The sequence below is a fragment of the Helianthus annuus genome, chromosome 12 (assembly GCF_002127325.2).
Source record: "Helianthus annuus cultivar XRQ/B chromosome 12, HanXRQr2.0-SUNRISE, whole genome shotgun sequence".
NCBI classification, from domain to species: domain Eukaryota; kingdom Viridiplantae; phylum Streptophyta; class Magnoliopsida; order Asterales; family Asteraceae; genus Helianthus; species Helianthus annuus.
In genome coordinates, this window is record NC_035444.2 from 38,963,611 (window position 1) to 38,983,422 (window position 19,812).

Below are 19,812 nucleotides of genomic sequence, written 5' to 3' on the forward strand. Positions count from 1 at the left end.
TTTATCCAGTGTGCTCATTATTAGTCTTCTTTTCAAATGTTAACATTTGCTTGACAAATTTACTATTGTCACACCTAAAACTTCCAATTATTTGATAAATAGTTTTAATCGACATTGACATTTATAAAAATTGTTTTAGATAACCAAGAGTGTGCATGTTTACACACCTTCAAGTCTATCTACACATTTAAGTGGGGCCCTTATATACGTCATGTACATGTCTATACGTGGTGTATAGAGTTTATTTCTCTGACCAGATACCAAATATGGGACCCATATATACGTCACGTATAGACCTGTACGTGGCGTACAAGGTTTAATTTATGTCTCCGACCAGTGGGTGAAACCTAGTACAATATCAAATCAATCACATATATGTCACATACAGGCTTGTACGAGGCTTATATACGCTACGTATAAGACTGTACGTGGCGTATATAGCTGTCTAGTTTGACTTTGATCCGATGTTGTATGGGCTCGTGATAAAGGTATACGCCAAGTACAGGGTTGTATGAAGCATATACACGTAAATTTGTTTTCTTCAAATATTAGTATGCATACGCTTCTTAATAAGGCTCTACGTTCTTTTGAATCTTCCCTGGTTGTCGAACAATCGTAAAGCTAAAATGTCATCAGTCTGGGAGGGGAACTATTTTTTTAGCAGTATTCCAACAACTCCTGGGGCGTGCGTGAAACCAAGAAGAATTCAGGCGCTCCAGATTCTAACGATGAGGAAGAGGTTACGTCTGACGTTCATGTTGATCAAATGAAACCATTGCTAGACTTGAACGAGCTTCTGCTTCTCTTAATTGATGAACCTTATTATCAAGCACAACATGGGTATCCGGATTACGGATATGGTTGCCAATCTTTTTACGTACAACAAAACTATTTGGCTGGATACGGAGGATACGGTGGTGACCAACCATATTATGATCAACAACCGCCTAACTCTAGCAACCCTTACGAAAGTAACAACGCATCACATTCTTTTTACGTTCAACAAGACCATCCGGGTGGATACGGAGAATATAGTGGTGAGCAAACATATTATGAAAGTAACAATGCATCACACTTTTTGTATGTGCAAAAAGACTATTCAGATGGCAGAGGATACGGTGGGGAGCCTCCGAACATACCACCAATGATTGGCAATGGTCCGATTAGGAATTCCCTAACCTGGGCAATCCCTATCAAACTAAGCAGGTATCACATTTGATTTATTTAAAATGTTATATGTTAAAATTAGTATATATAATAAAATAAGAAAATTATATTTTGAGTCCTAAATATGAAATAGAAGTTAACCATATCGGTGTAACTCCCTTTTCAACTTTCTAAAGAACTGAATGAATTGGTACAAAAAGAGCAAAAAGGAGAATGGTTACGTTATTGTGACGTGTCAATCGAACTTTGGGAGGGTATGGCTTCAATGCGACTGTGGTGGTGAGCATCGTACTAAAGCAACAGATAGGAAAGCCGACAAAAAAAAATCGGTTGCCTGTTTTCATTAATAATGGTGCGGGCTGACAACCATGATAATAGGAGATAGTAGTGGGAAACCTGGAACATAACCATGAACATGCTTTCGATTTGTCTACCTACGCGTTTGTGCGAAGATTTTCTCCTAGCGAAAACAAGTAAAAAGAGCAGCTGACAGCTCAAAACATTGACCCACGCAACATTTATCAAACCATAAGGAAGCTGTTTCCTGACAGCCTCCATGTTCAGAAAGACTTTCAAAATGCAGTGCAGAAGATTAGAGCATCATAGAGAGACGGGCATACTCCAATGTAGACACTGGAAACCATGTTGTTGAACAACTACTTCATTTACGAGACACAGCAGGGACCCATAACTAATGTCATAACAAAGCTTTTCTTTGTTAATCCCCATTCTAATGATATGCGGCGTGCACTGCCACACGTGCTGTTAATCGACACGACATACAAAACAAATATCTACAACATGCCATTTGTCCAGGGTGTGGGTCTGACGTCCACCGAGAAGTCGCTTTCTATCATGCATGCGGTTATCTGTAAAGAACAGAATGATAACTTTGTATGGGTGCTCGAAAAGATCAGGTCAATGTTGAATGAGTGTTTGGAGCCACGTGTGATTGTAATGGATAAAGAACTAGCTCTGATGAATGCGTGTGCTAAAGCATTCCCAAAGGCCTCTAGGTATCTCTGCAGGTTTAACATACAATAGAATATTTGTAAATACTGCAAAAAAGCCTTCAATAACGCAGACTGGGAGAATTTTATTTTATTCTGGGGGACATTGTGTGAGTATCATTCAGTACCCATATACGAGTACAAGTTGCGCAAACTGTATGAAAAACTTATGGCTTGCAACCGTGAAAGTATGTTCTTTTACAACATATGATTCACACCTTCCATTATATTACTTACATGTGCACTGTAATATATTATTTTTTTCAGGGGTTTTTAATTATGTGTATGATAACTCGCTGCCAGATTATAAAGAATGTTCATCTTTGTGTGGAGTAATCAGAGTCTCAACTTTGGTTAGTGTACCACCAACAGAGTTGCTAGCCAACACGCTACTTTGAAGAGATACGTTCGAGGTAAGACCTCTGTCACACCCCAACTGATGGCGGAATCATCGGGGCATGGTACTGAGCGAAACAGATTGTCCAGAAGTTTCCGTAACAACTATTATTACTATTCAATTTATATAATACGATACCGTACCTTAAATAGTAAACAAATTATTACAGATAACATCTAGTCAAACATTCTGTTCCGACAACTTAGATTTCAAATATAAATATTGTTCAAATGCTTCTAGAGACTCGATCTGCAAGATCTACAGACAACTATGCTCTAGACGCTTATTCTAAGCTCGCCTTCCTAGCAGATAAGCATCCTAATTGCCTGTCACATACGTTAAAATAAAGTCAATACATAAAATGTAAGGGTGAGCATACAAGTTTGATAATAGCATAATAGAGTTCGAATAGTTTTACGCATAACCAGCACGTACACAGAGGAAAACGAAGCATGTTAATTATCGACATGGATCTATCGATACCAATGACTGCGGGTTGACTGCCCGAGGCAGTTCGCAATACATGATTACCACCGTAATCCATGCAAGTAATTGTCCTTAACAACCCCCATGTGTATGGGTGCTGAGTCCAAACTATAGTACTATCGTCGTTAAGACAGGTAGACAACATTCCACGTGTAAACATAACAACAAGCATTCATTTAGTCACGTAATACATGCGGTAACGGTTAGCGTTCAAATAATTGAGTAGTGTGTTCGATTGTGATTTAGAATAAGCAACGTATGTAACACCCAAAAGTGCTAAAGCAAAAAGGGTTCGAGTATACTCTCAGTGATTGATGGATTGAAGGGAGCACTTAAGAGTAGGGTTAGCCTGAATAGTTCGATAGCATAACGATAAGCAATGTGAAAAATGGAACGAGTGTTGGAGGATCGGAAAGCCTGGTCGATCGGACGGTAGGTCCGATCGGACGGCTTGACCGTTCGGTTAACCAGTTCGTTCGGACAGCCTGTCCGGTCGGTCGGTAGGCTGTTCGAGTGGATTGTTTCTTCCTTTGAAAAGGATGTGTTTGTGTATGATGGTTTGACTTTTGAAGTTTTCGTTGTAGTATTTGAAAAACATTGAAGTATCCTTACCTTTTAGGTCGATCGATCGAACGGTTCGTTCGATCGGCCGGCTTAACCGATCGGTTAGGTACTTCATCAACAAGTTCTTGTCAGGGTGTCACCTGGTCGGAAGGCTTGGCCGATCGGGTGGCACTCCAACGCGTTGAATTGATTAAGTGTTGAAGCATAGTATCTCATGATCCGAGGAGTAATTCAAATCAGACCGTAGTCCGATCGAACAGCACCTCGTTCAATACTAGACTTCATGAAATTGTTAAGGTGTGGGGCCATGTGCTAGCCGATCGGTTGGCCTGGTCGATCGGCTGGCTTATCCGATCGGCTGGGCTGTTCGTTCGGACAGTCAGCCCGATCGGTCAGCTTCCTGACCTGGTCGGCCTGTTCGTCTAACACTTGGCTGTTTTGGTTGTTTGTTGAAATATCGAGGTGCTTTGACAACGAGTTGAACCATAGAAACCTCGTTCTTACTGATTTCTCCTGCTCGGACAGGAATCACCCAAGTCCAGCCGGTGAACCGTTCGGAACGGAGTTTAACGTTTAACCTGAAATCAGTGGACCTTGTAGATAGAACCCGAATCTTGAGCCGCACAACTACTAGGATGGTTAGTGAGTCGGTTCAAGCTTCGTTTCTACCGGTTTGAAGGCATTGATTGTAAAAGAGTTGAAAGAAAGTTGGAAAACATTCTTTCAATCCTTTTCACCGTGTAATTGTTTAGATCTATGGAAGATCTTTACTTGTTTATGTTGAAATCGGTTAGATCCAAGTGATTCTTGGTGGGTTGAAGCCAAAACATGGAGTTCTTTCAAGAACATCATGATGACATCATCCTAGAACACTTAAATCTTGATGATTTCACGGTTAGAAACCAAGATTCGAAAGATAGAAAGGTGTAGGAGTGTGCATAGATCAAGAATGTACAAGATTTAGGATGAAATCTTACCGGAATCGGAAGGAATCTGAGAAAAAGGACGAGAGCACGAGCTGGTCGGTCAGAGCTTTCCAAAAGTAGAAAGTATGACAATGACAGGGGTATTTATAGGCTTCCAAAAGAGGAAAGGGCTGGCCGATCGGCCAGGCATCTCGATCGGACAGCCTGTCCGTTCGGACAGTCAGTCTGATCGGCTGGAAGCCTGATCGTTCAGCTGCCTGTTTTGAGCGTTCAGTGCGACGATTTTTGATATTCCGATTTCGATTGAGGACGATGCGTGTACGATAGAGTTTCCTATTCAAATTACTTTTAATCCCAACCACTATATCTAACATACAATCACCTATGTCTCGCACTGGCTTTTCGCCACCAATTATCATAATTTGATTTCGATTGAGTTTGACTGAGTTTCGAGTTTTGATTCGAGTTTCGATTGCATTACCACACATAACATAAAGTAAACATGCACAAGTAACACATGATTTTGACAGGCCTTTCCATGAAGTGTAGCGTTTCGTTTATTTGAAGGTCGTCGAGAGGTACAATCAGATCATGCTCAGCCAGGCATTTTCGGAGGTTTGACACGTGGAAAGTCGGGTGGGCGTTACTAAGTTCCTCCGGTAGTTCGAGTCTGTAGGCGACTTTTCCGATCCTTTCCAGAATCTTAAAAGGTCCAACATATCGAGGCGCTAGTTTCCCTTTCTTGCCGAATCTGACCACACCCTTCCAAGGTGATACCTTTAGGAGTACGTAGTCACCAACGTCAAATTCAAGGGGCTTGCTTCGTTTATCGGTGTAACTTTTCTATCTATCCCGGGCTTTCGACAAGTTGTCTCAAATCTTGAGGACTTTGTCAGTCGTTTCTTGTAATAGCTCGGGACCGGTTAATTGCGAGTGACCGATCTCGTGCCACACAATAGGCGATCGACATCTTCTTCCATATAGGGCCTCGAATGGTGCCATTTGGATGCTGGCATGATAACTGTTGTTGTACGAGAATTCGACTAACGGCAGGTATTTGTTCCAATTACCACCGAAGTCTATGACACACGCACGGAGCATGTCTTCAAGAGTACGGATCCTTCTTTCAGTCTGTCCGTCGGTCTGCGGATGGAATGCGGTACTTAGGTTAAGCGTAGTACCGAGAGCTGCTTGAAACGTTTCCCACAATCGCGACGTAAACCGAGCATCACGGTCAGAGATGATGTCACGAGGTGTACCATGATTACAAATGATCTCGTCGGTGTAGATTCGGGCCAATCGTTCTACCTTGTAGTCTTCTCGTATTGGCAAAAAGTGGGCTGATTTGGTCAAACGATCAACTATAACCCAGATGCTGTCGTGACCTGATGATGTAGGTGGAAGCTTGGTTATGAAATCCATAGCTATACTCTCCCACTTCCATATAGGGATTGGCGGTTGTTCGAGTAAGCCAGAGGGTCTTTGATGTTCAGCCTTGACCCTTGCACAAGTCAGGCATCTTCCGACATAGAGAGCGATATCCCTTTTCATACCCGGCCACCACTACTTGTAGCGAAGGTCCTGGTACATTTTATCGGCACCGGGATGAATAGAATACCGAGATTTGTGGGCTTCATCCATTACAATCCTTCGTAAATCGGTCCGCTTAGGAATCCAAATTTGGTCCAGAAAATAGAATATCCCATTCGATTTTCTTACAAGCTGAGCTCCATCGTGGTAGATTCTCTCTTTCTTCAGGGTGCGTTCATTAAAGCAAGCATGTTGGGCTTCGCGGATGAGGGTTTCGAGATCGTGTTGGGCTTGAGTATTACGAATGCTGAGCAAATAACTCCGTCTGCTGAGCGCGTCGGCAACGACATTTGCCTTGCCTGGGTTATAACGAATCTCACAGTCGTAATCGTTGAGGAGTTCTACCCATTGGCGTTGACGCATATTGAGTTCTTTCTGATCAAAGATGTGTTGTAAACTCCTGTGATCGGTGAAGATCGTACACTTGGTACCATATAGGTAGTATCGCCAAATCTTTAATGCAAAAACAACCGCGCCTAGCTCGAGATCATGGGTTGTATAGTTCTTCTCGTGGATTTTGAGCTATCGAGAGGCGTAAGCTCTAACCTTGTCTCGCTGCATGAGAACACAGCCAAGACCAAGGTTGGAAGCATCACAATAGACAATGAAACCGTCGTTCCCATCGGGCAATGTGAGAACAGGAGCATTGCAAAGCTTATGCTTGAGGGTTTGGAAAGCAAACTCTTGTTCAGTTCCCCAAACAAAAGACCTGTCTTTATGCGTAAGAGCGGTAAGCGGCACAACGATCTTAGAGAATCCTTCAATAAATCGTCGATAATAGCCCGCTAATCCGAGAAAAGAACGGACTTCAGACGGGTTCTTTGGTGTAATCCAGCTCTTAACTGCTTCAATCTTCGCAGGATCGACATGGATACCTTGACTATTCATGATGTGACCCAGAAACTGAACCTCCTCCAGCCAGAATTCATACTTGGAGAACTTGGCATAGAGTTGGTTCCCCTGGAGTAACTCGAGAACCAAACGTAGATGTTGCGCGTGTTCGGCTTTCGACTTGGAATAGATCAAGACATCGTCGATGAATATGATGACAAAACGGTTGAGGTAAGGTTTACACACGCAATTCATCATAGCCATGAAAACCGCGGGTGCGTTGGTTAAACCAAAAGGCATAACAACGAACTCATAGTGGCCGTAACGAGTACGAAGAGCGGTTTTAGGTATATCTTTCTCCTGAATGCGTTACTGATTATAGCCTGAGCGTAGATCGATCTTCGAGAAACACGTAGCACCTTGTAGCTGATCGAACAAATCGTCGATGCGAGGTAGGGGGTAACGGTTCTTGATGGTCAACTTATTCAATTCCCGATAATCGATACACATCCTGAACGACCCATCCTTCTTTTTAACGAAGAGTTCCCGCATCTCGGATGGCGCAAGTCGATAAGGGGCTTTGGCTACGGGGTTAGCTCCAGGAATGAGGTCGATACGGAAGTCGATATCACGACTGGGCCGTAATCCGGGGAGATCATCAGGGAACACCTGAGGAAATTCACGGACCATGGGGACGTCTTTAACTTCTATCTTCCTTTTCTTATCCTCCTCCGCTACTACAATGTTGGCCAAGAAAGCTCTATATTCCTTGCGGAGATACTTGCTAGCTTGGAAACATGATATGAGCTTGAGACCTTTCGAAGCAGTTTCACCGTACACACATAATAAATCACCATTCGCTAGAGAGAATCGAATCATCTTGTCGAAGCACACAACTTCAGCATGGTTTTTGCGAAGAAAGTCCATGCCTACTATGATATCAAAACTTCCGAGTTGCATCGGGATAAGGTCGATTGGGAAGATGTGATTGTCGAGCTCGAGAGTACAATCACGAAGAACAAAATTAACGGCGACAGTTCTTCCAGTAGCGACTTCAACTTCAAATGACGAGGGAAGATAAGAACGCTTAAGACTAAGGAGCTTCTCGAATTCAAACGACACAAAGCAGTTATCGGCTCCAGTATCAAGCAAACACGATGCATAAATACCATTCACAAGGACGTACCATTAACCACGTTGTTATCAGCCTGGGCTTGACGAGCATTGATATTGAAGGTTCTGGCGCGTGCTGCTTGTTGCTGCTGCTGAGGCTGCTGCTGCTATTGCTGGGGCTCTTGCTTCACAACCCTGTTCGGGCACATATTCGCAAAATGGTTAGGGTCACCACATGCAAAGCAGACTCGAGCATTGATCGCGGGTGCTTGAGCTGCGTGTTGGCCTTGCGGGGCTGGGAGTAGGGCTTGCTGAGTAGTGGCTTGAACTGGGGCTTGACAAGGACCATAACGACAACTAGCAGTAAAACGGCCGTACAAGTTGCAATGCGTGCAGAATTGACAGGCAAGACCCACCGGATGATGATATGAGCATGTCGGGCGGAGTGGGTGGGGTCCGGTGTAGGCACGCTTTGCTGGCGGCGCTTGAGTGACTGGTGTTGGTGATGATGAGACTGCTGCTGAGCCGGTACGGCTTGCAGAGGAGCAGCAGTAGTAGTGACAGCACAGTTCTTGTTGTTGGAGCTGTTGTTGTTGTGCTTCTTCTTGTGACGTGATGACTTAGATGGTTGAGCAGTGGCGGTTTCGGTGGTCGAGGCAGTGGTGGCTTGATGTAGAGACTTGGAGGGCTTATCCCAGAACCCAGCTTTTACTTGCTTGTCATTGATCTCGGCGGCAAGCAAGTAAGTTTCCTCAATCGATGAGGTCTTCGTGGTGTGAGCAATCAGCAACACAATCGGGTAGAGCTCGAATGTACTTCTTGATGGCCATGTCTGATGTCTTGACTTGATCGGGATAGATGAGGCTGAGCTGTTTAAAGCGTGCAGTCAAAGCAGCGTTATCTCCATCCTTCTGCTTGATGTTCTAAAACTCGTCCTCCAGCTTTTGGCGTTCACGGGGAGGGCAGAATTCGTCCATCATAATGGCTTTCAGCTCTTCCCAAGTCAGCTCATAAGCTGCATCATCCCGCATTTGTTTCATTCGGCCGTCCACCAGTCTAGAGCTCGGGACTGGAAGACGCCGGTTGCGTTTAGGGTACGGAGATTTGCAGGACAGTCGCTTTGGCGCAGAGTGACTTCGATGGAATCAAACCATTGAAACATAGCTGTTGGGCCATCTTCTCCAATGAATTCCTTTGGTCCGCATGCCTTAAACTGTTTGAAGCTGAAAACAGTCTTGGCAGCATCCTTGGGAGCTTCAGCTCTCGACTCCTCGGAAGATTTACTGACGTTCTCATACAATTCGCTCACAGCTTTCGCTACTTGCTTGGCGATGATAGCAGCAAGACGTTTGTCTCTCTTCTCTTGGCGGGTAAGTGGGGTTCGATGTACAGATGACGACATGGTCTGCAACAGACATCGTCGTAGGTCTCAGACACATCAAAATCGAATCTCACCACACACGTCTACTACTAAAGCTTAGGAACACGTCGAAACACGTATCGCATGACACATAAGCACATAATCACAGATTTCACGTAGTCACAGAAGCACATAAGCACGTAGGCACGTAGAGCACAGAGACATATAACCACAGAAGCGCATGCACATTGAATCACAGAGGCAGTCAGAATGCAGAAACCTATCATTCAAAGCTCGCGTGTCGTTCGTATATATCGATCGCGCATCGTATGTCGAGTAGTATAGTATAATCGTATAGCATGTCGAGTATAGTATAAGCGTATATCATAGCATAGTATCGTCTAGGTTCGTAGCGACTTGTTAGCGTCCTGAGATAGAAAAGCAATGCGAGTTGTGTGTGTCGATCGAAGTGATAGCAAGATCGAGGAATTTTCACAAAATTTAAACACATAAACAGATAAATTCACATAAAACACATAAAATCGACGAACTATCAAAGTTAGCAGTTGTGGGCTCAGAATCGAAACACATAAAGATCGAGAAACGGATTGTCTGCGGCTACTAGACATTGACTACCAAAGGCGATTCGACTATTCACAATTGACTTGTCGTCACATTTCGACCTTCGGGATCGTGTTTTCCGCCTCGATTCTTGGGCAGCACTTATTCCCTAGGTCATACTCGTGAGTTCAGGTCGTTGGAGTCCGTCGATGCCTCAGGGAGATAAATAAAAGTCGGAACAAGTTGTCAATGTTAGGGTTTCACCCCTAGCTTAGCAACTTCTTCCTTGTTCGAGTGAAATTGAGGAGATTATTCATCAAAATATGGATTTCACTCCTGATTTGGTATAATTCTTCCTCGTTAAATAAGCGTTTGTTGTTAAAAAGAATGAAGAAATCATTGATAAGTTGATAAAACAGCATTGATCTAGCAATTTAGTCGAGAGTTTGCGGTCTTCACACCTAATCTTGACTAAATCGCCTTCTTATTACTGAAAATTCGAGTGCGGTGATAGTGTAGCGTAAGCGAGTATAAGCAGGGTACATAGCACATAAGCTTGGTCTGTTGGTTCTTAATTATAGTCTAGGTCTCTAAGACTTCGACCCGGACTAGGTCGAGTCTAGCCTAATTCCCTATAGTTATGGCTCTGACACCAATCTGTCACACCCCAACCGATGGCGGAATCTTCGGGGCATGGCACTGAGCGAAACAGATTGTCCAGAAGTTTCCATAACAACTATTATTACTATTCAATTTATATAATACGTCCCATACCGTACCTTAAATAGTAAACAAATTACTACAGATAACATCTAGTCAAACATTCTGTTCCGACAACTCAGATTTCAAATATAAATATTGTTCAAATGCTTCTAGAGACTCGATCTGCAAGATCTACGTACAACTATGCTCTAGATGCTTATTCTAAGCTCGCCTTGCTAGCAGATAAGTGATGTCGGGTCAAAATATACGTATTTTGTATTAGTTAGTGTTGAGTTTTAGTATGTTAAACGTGTCAATCCGTATTAGATTATATACTTAGTGTGTATTGGTGTTTTTTGTCTAAACAGGTACGAAACGAAGTTAAATGAGAAAATCGAGCTCAAAAATGGATTCTACGGGTTAACACGGGATGCGAAATAGAAGAAAATCAATCCCGTTTTCTTAAGCGACACGCGGCAGTGGCCGTATTACCTTCCGCGACCTGCTGGAGCTTCTCGAATCATGTCGGTCAAATAAAAACATGAAAGGACTAATGAAATTTGGATCAAAGGTTTACGAGGAGTTCTAGATTCCTAAAAGAAATGAATGGCTGACAAAAGATCATGAATTAGAAATTGTGTTGGGCCATGGCATGAAGTAATTAACTGATGTGGGTTTCAATAAAAATAAATTGGGCCAATAATATGTAATTGGTGTGACAACAATTTGTGAAGTCGGTGGGTATAAGGTTAGAAGAATAAAACGCCAATAAGCAGCCGTCAAGATCGAGAGAAGGGACCAACTGTGCATTCTGATCACATCTTCCAAGCATGATATCTAACCTATTCGGGATGACAACTGATGCGGTAAAGATCAACATGCGCGGCTAAACCTCTTGTGACTTCCGCCCGGATGAACGTTTGCCTGGTTTGATGTATTTATTTGTTTTCCGATTCGTATAAACTGGTACAGCTTGACCACTTGTGTTGGATTATTGGTAAACGTTTCTTGTGTTTGAATTACTCGTCGTTTATTAAGCGTATTGGCAACTTACTTGCGTTGTTAGCGGGTTGGTAAATTGGCGGGTAGTTGATACAATCGAACGGGTTATTAGGTGGCATAGTGAATCTTAAAAACTATCCCTAGTAACTAACCAAATTCATTAATTCCGAGGCCATGTCTATGTGGTGTTTTGAATCGGTAAACAGGTTTTTATGTTAAACGGGTAATTGGGATTCCGGGTGGAGGTTACTTTTTCTCACATTGATTACAACTCTCTTAATTAGTTTTTTAGTTTTTACAATCAAATTCATCAAAACCCCAATCTAGATAATTTAGTTTTTAGTGAAAAACGTGACACTGACCACAGATTCCCCGTGGATACGATACCCTACTTACGCTATCTACGTAGCTTATTTAGGTTTTTGATTGACTCTAACGACAGTCATCAGCCATCCCCACACTTATCATTTTTCGTCCCCGAAAAAATTATTCGCAATGGAATCACAATTAAAACAAATGGCTTTCAATATATTCAATTATTTTATTAAAATAAATCTAACCACACGTTAACCAAGATTGTGAATATACGATCCACTTAAACTCAACCGCCGGTTTCGAAGCCCTTATTTTCGATCCATTAAGTTCAAGTAATTTATAGTTGTCTATGGATCCCACACTCAAAAGACTACGACTCCACCTATTCCCGTTTCAAGCTTATGAGATTAAAAGATTTATAATCTACCGCCTTATATAAAAAACTCTTATATTATTCCGATTAAACTTTATGATGGATGGATGGATGATATTGTGAGCTTACATGCTTTTGTATACGATCCGTTCAGCGGACATACGCCACACGAGTCACCATCCCCATGGTTAATGCCATAAACTTCACGTTTTTTTTTACATGTGCTCAGATGAATGAATGGAATTTTTTTCGGGCGCCACACTGTTTCGGATTTGTTTTCACAAAAAGAAACAGGTGTGCCAGTTTAATCGGAAAAACTTATAAGTTTTTTACTTATGACGTACCCCTTATACTTTCCACAGTTTTAGTTTTGCCATAGCTCCTAAGGTGAGAACCCACAAGACTCCTATTTTAAGTTGTTTTATATCAAATCTAAGGAACCTTTCAACCAGCTGGGCCTACCCACATATCCTGAATTAGACGTGTGACCGATTATTTATTATCTCATATATATAATAATCGAAAAGCCACTGATTTAATTACACCTATCATTTTCCATTTTGAGCGAAAACCTTCACGGGACATTTTCTAATTTTTTCATTTTTATGGATTTTTTATTTTTTTCAAGTTTTTTTTTTTGTTTTTTTTTTCAAATTACTTAAACTATGACTGAACTAACTATGACACTACAACCTAGACTAGACACTAGTTTCCCCTCCCCACACTTAATTCCTTCATTGTCCTCGATGGAGCGAGAAACTATCTACGACACAACTAAAAACATAAATAAAAACACATAGATAATGGAACAGACTCCCCTGATTTGACGTGGTTGGATCCTTTGAGCCTTGTTCCACAGCAACCGTATAGCATTTCATTCGCGGCTGCATTCAACATGGGACACTTGTCTTTATATGATTGTTCGAATCGCTTTCGTCCAAATGGAGATTGAGTATGGACAAAAGCGATCGAAACCTGCACAATAAAACTCACAAGCTCCAAAAACATGTTAAACCACTAGTAAACGACGAGAAACGAGTGATAATCGGGTTTTTTTAATATATATATAAATACACTACCCGATCCCCGACTATCAACCGGCCTACTTTTCATTCAAACTCACTCGCCTCAATACTATTCCTAGCTATTCGTATGCATTACGCCTAATAAACACTCACCAAGGAATACGTCAACTTCATCGATCCTATAACACGACGCACCTTGCCACTGATGCGTAAATGCCAACTATCATTCTTAATTCGCTACCTTAACCACACACTACTCTTGCATCCTACGTCCAACCTTTTTTTTACCTCAATAAATGCAATTACATGATTATGTCTTAATAAGTACCAACACGCTCGACTTCTTTTTCACCTCGTAGAACCAAATACTACCCATATCTATCAAAAACATCCCAATCTTTTTATCACAATTCAGTTCCTTATCAAACCAACTCACTGTTTTTATCTCCCAACTTAAAAACAAACTTTCTTGCAATTACACTCGACACTCATTTTCAACAACATCATAACAGCCCCAAAACTCCCAGAATTTTGACTAAACCCAGCCTAACTTAAAAAATGCATTCTCTAAACTCTTAAGGCCCCTGACCCAACTCTGTACTCAAACATCTCTTTTGAATAATCAACTTCAATATCAAATAACCATCTTCAGAATTTCAATCAAACAATAATATTTTTCTACATCAACCAATGAAAAATTCAACTTACATACCTGGGTTCACTTGAAACTGAGAAAGATAAAGAAATTATGACACTTTTCTTATTAATTGGAAGTAACTGATGGTCGGCCGGAGATGACGCAAGATGTGGCCGGCGATACTGGTGGTTATGGTCGATGATCGCCGGTGACTGCGGTTGATGGTAGTTCGCTATGGTCGGCGGTGAAGAATATGGTGGTTTCCGATGCGATGGTGATGACGGTGAGTATATGGCGGTCGGTAACAGCCGTCGTTGACGGTCATCGGTGATGGCTGAAGACGATTGCGATGGTGGGTGTGGCAGGTCGACAACGAAGGTTAAAGGGGTAGGTAGATGGTGATTATGGAAGGTAATGATGGTGGATGAGGTATTATTGAAGATGGTGGATATGCGATGTAGGAGAGATGATGAAAGTCTGATTTGGGAGCGACATGATGTTTTTTTTGACCTTTTTTTTACTTAACTTCCCGCGACACGCATATGGACCCTTTTTCCAGCAAATACACTCCATTTTCTTGACTGGTCTCCTCTTTTCATTAGAGCTTAACCAAACCTCCTGGACTTCCTCACACTTGAACGATTACACGGTTCGACACAAAATAAACTAAACTAATACGAAACAAATAAAATAAAACGACAAACCTTAGGCTGCCTCCTAAGAGCGCTAAGTTTTAGATCTTCAGCCAGATCATCCCAACAATCTTCAAGGTGGTTTAAGCGAGCATTTGCCTACTACGTTTCCGATATACACTCGGTATTTGATACCCCAATTAAATGCTTGCTTTATCAAAACCGACATGCTTCTTGAATCACCACCATACTCCTAAAATCCACACTTTCCTACCGAATTCCCCCCAAATGCTCGGTATTTGGTATTCCAATTCAAAACTCTGCTTCCCACAATCGTAAATCCATCCTTTCTAATACATACCACTTTTGAATGATTTGCCCAATATCTTGCAACGTCGCGTTTCTGATCTTGGAACGTGCATCCCTAATCGCTTCTGTTTCTAAAAGAATTGTAACCTCTTTTTCTTCTACTTCCTCAATAGCAACAACCTTCACATCTGATTCTTCATCGACTGGAATGACGGCTTCTTCATACGACACGACATCTTCATTAAGTCTGACACAACCATATTCAAGTTTGGGAAGACTTACGACCTTTTCTTCTTCATCACTCGTCGTCGGTTCTTCTTTTGACTCTCCAACAACCAGTTTTTCAATTTGTAAGGATAGCCACCTTTGTTTGGCTTGTTGTTGTTCGAATACTGACATTCCTGACCTCTAGTCGTTCACTTCCTCTGTTAAGAGATTGTACTTCCAACCCAATAACTCTAAATAGTCTTCTCTCGACAGATGGGGGTTCGCCAATTCTTGTTCAATATAAGTCATATGTCTTTTTCTCATAACCTCATCAAGGTTTTCAAATTGATGTGATCGATGATCTGCATATATTGGTTGAGAATATCTATGTTGATAATTGTGATATTCCTCTCGGTAACCTTGATATGATGGTTCGGAGTATTCATTATAATAATCATTATACTCCTCTTGGTAATTCACACTTTGCTCTATCATCGGATCAAAATTTTTGTAACTTCGATCTAGCTCACTATATTGATCCATGTTATCTCGATAACATTCTTCCCAAGTCGAGTAATAATCCTGCACATCGTTATAATAAGCATCCAACTCATACGCTCTCATTCTTGCGTCAGGACAGTCACCACGCGTATGACATGGACTACCACAATCTGGACATGACCAATAAGCTCTTTCCATTGTGAGATCCCAAACCTAAGATTCTACTACCTGCAGAGACAAAACTCGAATACCCAAGGAAAAACGAACAAATATAAAATAAAACAAAAAAAAAATATTTTTGGGTTTTTTAATTTTTTTTTAAAAACAAGAACAACTAGCTAACTAACTAACTAACACTAAGCGCACTAATTCCCCGGCAACGGCGCCATTTTGATGACTGTCGTTAGAGTCAATCAAAAACCTAAATAAGCTACGTAGATAGCGTAAGTAGGGTATCGTATCCACGGGGAATCTGTGGTCAGTGTCACGTTTTTCACTAAAAACTAAATTATCTAGATTGGGGTTTTGATGAATTTGATTGTAAAAACTAAAAAACTAATTAAGAGAGTTGTAATCAATGTGAGAAAAAGTAACCTCCACCCGGAATCCCAATTACCCGTTTAACATAAAAACCTGTTTACCGATTCAAAACACCACATAGACATGGCCTCGGAATTAATGAATTTGGTTAGTTACTAGGGATAGTTTTTAAGATTCACTATGCCACCTAATAACCCGTTCGATTGTATCAACTACCCGCCAATTTACCAACCCGCTAACAACGCAAGTAAGTTGCCAATACGCTTAATAAACGACGAGTAATTCAAACACAAGAAACGTTTACCAATAATCCAACACAAGTGGTCAAGCTGTACCAGTTTATACGAATCGGAAAACAAATAAATACATCAAACCAGGCAAACGTTCATCCGGGCGGAAGTCACAAGAGGTTTAGCCGCGCATGTTGATCTTTACCGCATCAGTTGTCATCCCGAATAGGTTAGATATCATGCTTGGAAGATGTGATCAGAATGCACAGTTGGTCCCTTCTCTCGATCTTGACGGCTGCTTATTGGCGTTTTATTCTTCTAACCTTATACCCACCGACTTCACAAATTGTTGTCACACCAATTACATATTATTGGCCCAATTTATTTTTATTGAAACCCACATCAGTTAATTACTTCATGCCATGGCCCAACACAATTTCTAATTCATGATCTTTTGTCAGCCATTCATTTCTTTTAGGAATCTAGAACTCCTCGTAAACCTTTGATCCAAATTTCATTAGTCCTTTCATGTTTTTATTTGACCGACATGATTCGAGAAGCTCCAGCAGGTCGCGGAAGGTAATACGGCCACTGCCGCTGTCGCTTAAGAAAACGGGATTGATTTTCTTCTATTTCGCATCCCGTGTTAACCCGTAGAATCCATTTTTGAGCTCGATTTTCTCATTTAACTTCGTTTCGTACCTGTTTAGACAAAAAACACCAATACACACTAAGTATATAATCTAATACGGATTGACACGTTTAACATACTAAAACTCAACACTAACTAATACAAAATACGTATATTTTGACCCGACATCAAACTTAACCTGATAACCATCCTAATTGCCTATCACATACGTTAAAATAAAGTCAATACATAAAATGTAAGGGTGAGCACACAAGTTTGATAATAGCATAATAGAGTTCGAATAGTTTTACGCATAACCAGCACGTACACAGAGGAAAACGAAGCATGTTAATTATCGACATGGATCTATCGATACCGATGACTGCGGGTTGACTGCCCAAGGCAGTTCGTAATACATGATTACCACCGTAATCCATGCAAGTAATTGTCCTTAACAACCCCCGTGTGAACGGGTACTGAGTCCAAACTATAGTACTATCGTCGTTAAGGCAGGTAGACAGCATTCCACGTGTAAACATAACAACAAGCATTCATTTAGTCACGTAATACATGCGGTAACGGTTAGCGTTCAAATAATTGAGTAGTGTGTTCGATTGTGATTTAGAATAAGCAACGTATGTAACACCCAAAAGTGCTAAAGCAAAAAGGGTTCGAGTGTACTCATAGTGATTGATGGATTGAAGGGAGCACTTGAGAGTAGGGTTAGCCTGAATAGTTCGATAGCATAACGATAAGCAATGCAAAAAATGGAACGAGTGTTGGAGGATCGGACAGCCTGGTCGATCGGACGGTAGGTCCAATCGGATGGCTTGACCGTTCGGTTAACCAGTTCGTTCGAACAGCCTGTCCGGTCGGCCGGTAGGCCGATCGGTTGGGCTGTTCGAGTGGATTGTTTCTTCCTTTGAGAAGGATGTGTTTGTGTATGATGGTTTGACTTTTGAAGTTTTCGTTGTAGTATTTGAAAAACATTGGAGTATCCTTACCTTTCAGGTCGATCGATCGAACGGTTCGTTCGATCGGCCGGCTTAACCGATCGGTTAGGTACTTCATCAACAAGTTCTTGTCAGGGTGTCACCTGGTCGGACGGCTTGGCCGATCGGGTGGCACTCCAACGCGTTGAATTGATTAAGTGTTGAAGCATAGTATCTCATGATCCGAAGAGTGATTCAGATCAGACCGTAGTCCGATCGAACAGCACCTCATTCAATACTAGACTTCATGAAATTGTTAAGGTGTGGGGCCATGTGCTAGACGATCGGTTGGCCTGGTCGATCGGCTGGCTTGTCCGATCGGCTGGGCTGTCCGTTCGGACAGTCAGCCCGATCAGTCAGCTTCCTGACCTGGTCGGCCTGTTCGTCTAACACTTGGCTGTTTTGGTTGTTTGTTGAAATATCGAGGTGCTTTGACAATGAGTTGAACCATAGAACCCTCATTCTTACTGATTTCTCCTGCTCGGACAGGAATCACCCAAGTCCAGCCGGTGAACTATTCGGAACGGAGTTTAACGTTCAACCCGAAATCGGTGGACCTCGTAGATAGAACCCGAATCTTGAGCCGCACAATTACTAGGATGGTTAGTGAGTCGGTTCAAGCTTCGTTTCTACCGGTTTGAAGGCATTGAGTGTAAAAGAGTTGAAAGAAAGTTGGAAATCATTCTTTCAATCCTTTTCACCGTGTAATTGTTTAGATCTATGGAAGATCTTTACTTGCTTATGTGGAAATCGGTTAGATCCAAGTGATTCTTGGTGGGTTGAAGCCAAAACATGGAGTTCTTTCAAGAACATCATGATGACATCATCCTAGAACACTTGAATCTTGATGATTTCACGGTTAGAAACCAAGATTCGAAAGATAGAAAGGTGTAGGAATGTGCATAGATCAAGAACGTACAAGATTTAGGATGAAACCTTACCGGAATCGGAAGGAATCTGAGAAAAAGGACGAGAGCACGAGCTGGTCGGTCAGAGCTTTCCAAAAGTAGAAAGTATGACAATGACAGGGGTATTTATAGGCTTCCAAAAGAGGAAAGGGCTGGCCGATCGGCCAGGCATCCCGATCGGACAGCCTGTCCGTTCGGACAGTCAGTCCGATCGGCTGGGCCGTTCGATCGGCTGGAAGCCTGATCGTTCAGCTGCCTGTTTCGAGCGTTCGGTGCAACGATTTTTGATATTCCAATTTCGATTGAGGACGATGCGTGTACGATAGAGTTTCCTATTCAAATTACTTTTAATCCCAACCACTATATCTAACATACAATGACCTATGTCTCGCGCTGGCTTTTCGCCACCAATTATCATAATTTGATTTCGATTGAGTTCGACTGAGTTTCGAGTTTTGATTCGAGTTTCGATTTCATTACCACACATAACATAAAGTAAACATGCACAAGTAACACATAAGGCGCACACACACGTATAATAACAACCAAAGTTCGCGTAATTCGAGTTTCGAGTTCGATGATGATTAGATTAGTTCGATTAACTTTATCGCATTGTTACTTCCTGCTATTCAATGTCGTAAATTGATTCGCATTGATAATTAAACTTCGATTAATTCTATTTTAGCATGTACTACAGATAATACAACTAACGTAACAACATAAATAGACTAACTATAGTCGAAGAAGTCAATCTTGACTTTGACATTCGGTAACACGGGGTAGTACAACCTCGCTGGACCGAA